The sequence below is a fragment of the Oncorhynchus mykiss genome, chromosome 3, assembly GCF_057628025.1.
Source record: "Oncorhynchus mykiss isolate SJ-2025 chromosome 3, ASM5762802v1, whole genome shotgun sequence".
Taxonomy (NCBI): domain Eukaryota; kingdom Metazoa; phylum Chordata; class Actinopteri; order Salmoniformes; family Salmonidae; genus Oncorhynchus; species Oncorhynchus mykiss.
Genome location: NC_143024.1, coordinates 32716709 through 32725297, shown reverse-complemented (window position 1 = coordinate 32725297; position 8589 = coordinate 32716709). Strand labels below are relative to the sequence as shown.

Below are 8589 nucleotides of genomic sequence, written 5' to 3'. Positions count from 1 at the left end.
ATGACATTCATCTCATCGAAATGAAAGTATAGTACAGCACACACACACGCACACACAGATATTGATCTCTCAGATGGCAAACAAAAGTATGTGACCATAATTTTCGGGGAGATACTGCATCTCTTTTTCGAGGTTCTGGAATGTATTCAACTCCAATACAGCAGGGGGCAGTGTAGCCTAGGGTAGTCGACCCCAAGTCGCCGGAGTTCTGTAAGATGTAAACAACGTAGTGTTTGGTAAACTATAACGTCGCCCGCGGATTTGTAAACCAGCTAGCTTGATCATGTTTTTATATTTTATTTTATATTTGAAGATTAGTAGCTAGCTATGGCTCAGAAGGTGGGAGGTCATGAATAAGTTGATATGGTTAGTTAGTAAGCACGTTGTCTGGGTGAACGATATTTTGTCATGATAAATCTGACAGCTCTAGCTAACGTCGTTATCTAGCTAGTGTAACGTTAGGCGCTAGTCGTTTTCTAGCAAGTTCTTACTAGCTACAGCTGTCATGTAGCTACTGTGCAAGCAAGTTAATATCACTGACGTCACTAGAAGATGGAACAAGTCTTTGTAAGCCGCACACAACTAGATAGGTAACTTGCTGGTAGCTGTTAAAGGGGCAATCTGCGATTCAAACAACAACAAAGCGGAGTCCCCGCCATCCAGAGATGTTTAATTGTCACATGTGCAGGGTTGCAGGTGTGATTGCAGGCTACAGTGAAAATCTTAGGCTCTGAGCTCCAACATACAGGAAAGTGAAATAAAACAATAACATTGAAATTAAAAAACAAAAATATTAATAGAAATATATAGCTGACTAGTGCTGAAATAGCAGGTAGCTGACTAGTAGTGGCTATTCAGCAGCCTGAGGGTAGAAACTATTGGCCAGTCATCCAGTTCTTGCCATGATGCTCCTGTACTGCCCGAGTCTGAGTGATTGAAGCAAGGAGAACATGGCGTGGCTACGGGGTCCCTGATGATCTTCTTGGCCTTCCTGCAACATCTGGCGTTGATTTGGTACGAATGGTAGCCTGGTTACCAGAGAGCCCTATTTCTGCTCAAAATCTGTCCACTTAAGCATATCCTTAATTATTAAGCAGGTGAGGAGTTTTTGAATGGGGGGAAATGAGATATTGAATTTAGTCAAGATAAATATGAATTGATATTTTGATACGTGAGGCTTGTTTAATCTAATATAAGTTTTGTAATGCTTAGGTTGTTAGGAGTGTACTGATAAAAGTGTGATGCACATCCCTGTTGAAATTCGAGATGGTCTATGCATATTCATAAAGCTAGCATAGCATCTCACGCTCCATTGAATATAGGTGGTTGAGGTCAACACCCTTCATCAAATATATTTTAAAAATTATTCAAATAACAAGATGTATCCACCAAATCCGAAGAGAGGAATAGGCTGTAGTTGACAGCCCACAGTTCCACTCTGTAGACAACTATTACATTGTTTACAAACAATGGAGTAAAAAAGTGTATGATTTGGATTGTGATGGGGTATGACAGTTGAACTTAGCTCAAGAGGCGTTTATACTTACATTCTTCAAGAATCAGTGGGTATACACTACCGTTCAAAAGTTTGGGGTCACTTAGAAATGTCCCTGTTTTTTTTAAAGAAAAGCACATTTTTTGTCCATTAAAATAACATTCATCAACAGTGAAGAGGCAACTCCGGGATGCTGGCCTTCTAGGCAGAGTTGCAAAGAAAAAGCTATATCTCAGACTGGCCAATACAAATGTAGGATTAAGATGGGCAAAAGAACACAGACACTGGACAGAGGAACTCTGCCTAGAAGGCCAGCATCCTGGAGTTGCCTCTTCACTGTTGACGTTGAGACTGGTGTTTTGCGGGTACTATTTAATGAAGCTGCGTGTTGAGGACTTGTGAGGCCTCTGTTTCTCAAACTAGACACTCTAATGTACTTGTCCTCTTGCTCAGTCGTGCACCAGGGCCTCCCAATCCTCTTTCTATTCTGGTTAGGGACAGTTTGTGCTGTTCTGTGAACGGAGTAGTACACAGCGTTGTGTGAGATCTTCAGTTTCTTGGCAATTTTTCTCGGGAACAAGAATAGACTGATGAGTTTCAGAAGAAAGTACTTTGTTTCTGGGCATTTTGAGCCTGTAATCGAACCCACAAATGCTGATGCTACAAATACTCATCAGTCTAAGGAAGGCCAGTTGTGTTGCTTATTTAATCAGAACTACAGTTTTTAGCTGTGCTAACATAATTGCAAAAGGGTTTTCTAATGATCAATTGGCCTTTTAAAATGATAAACATGGATTCGCTAACACAACGTGCCATTGGAACACATGAGTGATAGTTGCTGATAATGGGCCTCTGTACACCTATGTACAGTGCCTTGCGAAAGTATTCGGCCCCCTTGAACTTTGCGACCTTTTGCCACATTTCAGGCTTCAAACATAAAGATATAAAACTGTATTTTTTTTGTGAAGAATCAACAACAAGTGGGACACAATCATGAAGTGGAACGACATTTATTGGATATTTCAAACTTTTTTAACAAATCAAAAACTGAAAAATTGGGCGTGCAAAATTATTCAGCCCCCTTAAGTTAATACTTTGTAGCGCCACCTTTTGCTGCGATTACAGCTGTAAGTCGCTTGGGGTATGTCTCTATCAGTTTTGCACATCGAGAGACTGACATTTTTTCCCATTCCTCCTTGCAAAACAGCTCGAGCTCAGTGAGGTTGGATGGAGAGCATTTGTGAACAGCAGTTTTCAGTTCTTTCCACAGATTCTCGATTGGATTCAGGTCTGGACTTTGACTTGGCCATTCTAACACCTGGATATGTTTATTTTTGAACCATTCCAATGTAGATTTTGCTTTATGTTTTGGATCATTGTCTTGTTGGAAGACAAATCTCCGTCCCAGTCTCAGGTCTTTTGCAGACTCCATCAGGTTTTCTTCCAGAATGGTCCTGTATTTGGCTCCATCCATCTTCCCATCAATTTTAACAATCAACTGTCCCTGCTGAAGAAAAGCAGGCCCAAACCATGATGCTGCCACCACCATGTTTGACAGTGGGGATGGTGTGTTGCTTTTACGCCAAACATAACGTTTTGCATTGTTGCCAAAAAGTTCAATTTTGGTTTCATCTGACCAGAGCACCTTCTTCCACATGTTTGGTGTGTCTCCCAGGTGGCTTGTGGCAAACTTTAAACAACACTTTTTATGGATATCTTTAAGAAATGGCTTTCTTCTTGCCACTCTTCCATAAAGGCCAGATTTGTGCAATATACGACTGATTGTTGTCCTATGGACAGAGTCTCCCACCTCAGCTGTAGATCTCTGCAGTTCATCCAGAGTGATCATGGGCCTCTTGGCTGCATCTCTGATCAGTCTTCTCCTTGTATGAGCTGAAAGTTTAGAGGGACGGCCAGGTCTTGGTAGATTTGCAGTGGTCTGATACTCCTTCCATTTCAATATTATCGCTTGCACAGTGCTCCTTGGGATGTTTAAAGCTTGGGAAATCTTTTTGTATCCAAATCCGGCTTTAAACTTCTTCACAACAGTATCTCGGACCTGCCTGGTGTGTTCCTTGTTCTTCATGATGCTCTCTGCGCTTTTGACGGACCTCTGAGACTATCACAGTGCAGGTGCATTTATACGGAGACTTGATTACACACAGGTGGATTGTATTTATCATCATTAGTCATTTAGGTCAACATTGGATCATTCAGAGATCCTCACTGAACTTCTGGAGAGAGTTTGCTGCACTGAAAGTAAAGGGGCTGAATAATTTTGCACGCCCAATTTTTCAGTTTTTGATTTGTTAAAAAAGTTTGAAATATCCAATAAATGTCGTTCCACTTCATGATTGTGTCCCACTTGTTGTTGATTCTTCACAAAAAAATACAGTTTTATATCTTTATGTTTGAAGCCTGAAATGTGGCAAAAGGTCGCAAAGTTCAAAGGGGCCGAATACTTTCGCAAGGCACTGTAAGTATTGCATTTCTTTCAAAAACAAGGACATTTCTATGTGACCCCGAACTTTTGAACGGTAGTGTATATCACTAATTTAACAGTCTGAAATGGATGTAGCAATCACAGATTGTCTCTTTAACTCCCCTCACACCTCTCTGATTCAGGGAGGTTGGGTTAAATGTGGAAGACACATTCCAGTTGAATGCATTCAGTTGTGCAACTGACTAGGTATCCTCTTTCCCTAACGCGTTAGCCATTGCTCCCCTTTACAACGTTTTTGTCCTCTTGTTGTGTTGTAGCTATACCCATTCTTGTTTAGCCCTGGCTATGTGACCTTTGTTATTCACTGCTCGTTAGCTAGAGCTAATAGGGTTAGGGTTATTGTCAAATTACAGTGAACAGCAATCATATAGGTGATAATATATGGGCCAGGAGTAAAAGTAGGCTTATATAGCTTTACACAAATAGTTTGGGAAAATAGAAGTGCTATTACTCATTGCCCATTGCATTCTTTCTCCCTTGACAGATTTACCTGTGAACCCCCCCACTGTGTGCTCACTCCATGGCTGGTCTGGGCCACGGCCAAGGTCGCGGCAAGGGGTACATGAGCTTCAGTATCGAGGCAGTTGGGATTGGGAAAGGGGAGAACCTGCCCCCTTCAATTCTCCAGCCTACACCTCTGTTCCCTGTGAGTATGAGGCGATGTGACTGACCCTGTAACTGTCTCTCTTCATTTTGGATGCATCTCATTGTTGTCAAATATTGGCTTTGTTTAGAGGCTATTCATAGTCTTTTTTTCAGATTTTTCTATTTGTCTAAGCAACATCCAGGGCCTACACATTTGTATGTTTAAATGTATTGAGGCCGTAAGATATGTGTTTGGTTGGGAGCAAAGAAGCCTTTTGTTGTTGTTTTAAGGACTAATATGTATGATGTTTTTTGTGCACATGTAGCCCGTGGAACACAAGCCTGTCCCTTTGGTGATGGGAGAGGAAGCAGAGTACATGTTGGCACTGAAGCAGAGTAGATGTTGGCACTGAAGCAGGAGTTCAGGGGAAACATGAAGAACCTACCATTTTATGTCCGTCCAGCTGTCTCCAAGACAGGTACCTAAGCCTGGGAACACACCATTTCTGTGTGTTAGCGATGAAAATAGTAATTACAGACATCCAAACGTAGCACAAATTAGACAGTCAATGTCTTGTCACTGTCAGCAGCTCCCAATGGTGCTATTTTATTCAAATGATACAAGGTTTTAGGTGATACAAGGTTTGGCTGACATTACCTAAATCAGGGGTGGAAATATTGTTCAATTATTCAATCAAGCATTCAATTATGCTTCGATAAGAACATTTGGGAGCAGCAAACGAGGCAGATGTGATAATACACAGAGGCTTTCTTTTCAAAAACATGTTTGTTCTTGTACCATGTTTAAGAAATGAATGAGCTTCTTGTCTGACTTCCAGATGTGGAGCGGTATTCTGATAAATATCAGAACAGTGAGCCGTCTGACAACACCATTGAGTGGAATCCAGGTGGGTCAGCTGCATCATACCTCCTGTTCAAAAAATGTAACTGAAAGGTGATAGAAACTACGGAACATGTATTAGAAGGATTGCATTGTACGATCTGATTACCAGCATAACACTGTTGAACAGGGATTAATAGAATCAAGGATCTAATCCTGAAGCAATATGAAATTACTCGCTACGCCACCCCAGAGAAGTCAGCCACAATGGAGTGTGAATGGTCCTGATTGAAACTGTCTGGTGACCCAAAGTGTGTCAAATGGGAGAAATTGAGCTGTCGCTCACAATTAGTCTGCTGAATAGAGGCTGATTGGGAAAACCGGATGTGAACCAACATTCCTTCATTTTGACAAGGTAATTGCTGTGTAAAAACAGTATTGTAGCACCTGTGTGTCTACTGATTGATTTTATTTTATTTTTGTTTTTTAACCACAGACAGGAAAAGGCTACCAAAATAGCTTTGAATTCATGTCAAGAAGGCCCTAAAAGAGAGTAAGTGGATGATACAGTGTTGTTTTATACCTCACATTGACTGACTGGACATTTTTGTGAGTAATTCACTATGAAAACCCACCCACCATGTAATCACAGAAGACTATTGTAATACATTTTTTAAAACAAATCCATTCGTTTTGGAGTTCTGTTTAGTTTGCTTCCTGCAGGACTTGTTGACATGTACATTGCTGGCGAATCACCAGTCTCTTTCATAGCATATTGCTCCCACATGATTTTTCTCCTTCCTACTGGCTGGGCGGAGTGCTGAAGACAGAGGTGTCTTCTGAAGAACCCTGTGTCTGACTGCTTGTGTCTCCCTAGAGACATGAATGCATCAATTTGCCAATCTTTTGAACAGAAGGATAAGATAAAGTCACTGCTGGTTACTGACAATGACAATACTGCCTGACATACATAAATGATCTGCCCTTTTCTATTATGGGATAAATATAGCTTTTGGTTGAATGGCCTTTTAAATGAAAGGAGAGGAGGGGGAATAGATAGAGGGAGTTGGTTTTCACTAATGATTGGCTTTTGTCCCTTTTTGTCTGTTACAGACACCTCTCTTAGTGTGGAGACAACTGTGGACCCCAAACCCAGAAAAAAGACCCGGGTGGACAAAGAGGAGATCATCCATAAACTAGAGGTGGGAATAGTAGGTACTCAGCCAGTACATCAGACATTAACTCCAAAGTCTGGATTCTATTGACCTCTTCACCACATCTATAGGCATGTAACACAACTCAATCTCAGCACACTAGATGAAGGGAAATGTTTCTTGCTGTTAAACCTCAAACGTAATGTAAGCCTGGTGTGTTACTTTACTATCAATGTTCCTTTTCTTTTAGTTTATTTTCTATTAATTTGTGTCATATTTTAGACATTAGAGGAGGAAGTGACCTCAGATGAAGAGGAAGGGGAGAAGAAGAAGCAGGAGGAAGGGCAGCAAGATGGGGAGGAGGAATATGATGAAGAAGAGTTAGAAGAGGTAAGCATCTGTAGCCAATGTTAAATGGCTCGCTAGTAAGCGGTGTGCGCTAGTAGCGTTCAATCGGTGACGTCACCCACTCTGAGACCTGAAGTAGTTGTTTCCATTGCTCCGCAGTGACAGGTAACGATGCTTCCTGGGTGACCGTTGTCGCTTCATTCAGATGGTCCCAGGTTAGAGCAAGGAGAGGGACGGATGCAAAACTGTTATATATCCAAGCTCTTTCTTACTTTTTTAATATGGTCCCCTGCCCCCCACAACCTCAGTGAGAGAATATCCTTACTAAAGACAATTTCCCTGATACATTTTCCAGTGACACTAATGCATGATTTAACAGAAAGTCAGCGTTGCAAACACATTTCACAAGGTCGGAATGAGCTCATACGTAGCATTTTTTTCCCACTCTGATTGTGTTCCCTCAGGAGACCGACTATATCATGTCGTACTTTGACAATGGAGAGGAGTTTGGAGGGGACAGTGATGACAACATGGATGAGGCCGTTTACTGATACTTTGAAAAACAACAACGACAGAGAATTGAGCATGCCCAGGACCCAAGAGTCCTGGGAAAATATATGTGACACTCCAGAACTGAGAGACACTCCAAAGCTGAGAGAATGTGCTGTTGTTCTTAGGTCCATCTTGCATACATGGCCTGAAATGATCTGAACTCGACACATGAATCTTCAAAATAACCCAGGATTCAGTCAGTTCCTGGCTTAAAAAATAATTTCAGCAGAAGAAGCAGGTTGCACAGTTCAAACCTGCAATAGTTTTAAATGGCTCTTAAGTGTGGTGGTGTTATGGAGAGAGAAGTACGTCATTCTTCATAAGCAGACATCTTTTCTCCGTTTCACCAATTATTGTATAATTTCTTAGGTTTTTATCCAATTATAGAAATGTTAAAGAACTTTGAAGATATAAAATGAAGGTGTTTAACACCAATTTTAATGTTATGTTGTTTTATGTAGTTTTAAAAAGTTGTGCTTTGTAAAACTTTTATATCCATGTAAAATCCCAATGTTGTTTGTTATGAAAGTGGATTTTACTTCACTTGAAATTCTGAAAGAATAAATGGCAGCTAATTTGTAAACCAGGCAGTATTATTTTCTATGCTGCACAAACTGGTTTCCAACTAGAAGCTGTACTGGTTCACCAAATGCCGCATGATAATACTTATTTCACACCAATAGGTGGCGTAGTGCTGAAAGTTGAAGCAGCACACACAAAATTATCAGCAATATGCCATGCTCAGTCAATACACATATTTACATAACAACTGATATTTTCTGACCTTAATTTTCAATTTTCTGAATGCTATTTGCTGACAAGAATCAAAGCTTGTATATGTACAGTGAGCACATTTTCTCCTGAGTTTTGATATATATACTTATAGTACACAAAATATATACTGTACATTCCCCCACCTTGGTGTTCCAACAGATATGCAGCGTTCTTTTATTCAGGAATGGCAGGTGGGCAGAGACAGGTGCATGTGATGGATTGTTATGGTATGTGAAAGCTTTGGATTTCATGTCAGCAGACTTGGAAACACAGACAAATTAATGCAGCAGTGTCTGCTTCAAGAGAGCACCTTGCTAATCTGATATGTTCAGACACA

The 8589-nt window shown here is 40.7% G+C and overlaps 1 pseudogene across 1 annotated transcript; it reads left to right on the top strand.

Annotated features, from left to right (window-relative positions):
- Positions 1-194: 194 nt before the first annotated feature.
- LOC110513307 (DNA-directed RNA polymerase III subunit RPC7-like) lies at positions 195-8128 on the top strand (annotated as a pseudogene). The gene is made up of 7 exons (XR_016493767.1): positions 195-1014; positions 4483-4644; positions 4910-5062; positions 5423-5491; positions 6538-6626; positions 6861-6968; positions 7391-8128. The product of XR_016493767.1 is annotated as a DNA-directed RNA polymerase III subunit RPC7-like (transcript).
- The last annotated feature ends 461 nt before the right edge of the window (positions 8129-8589 follow it).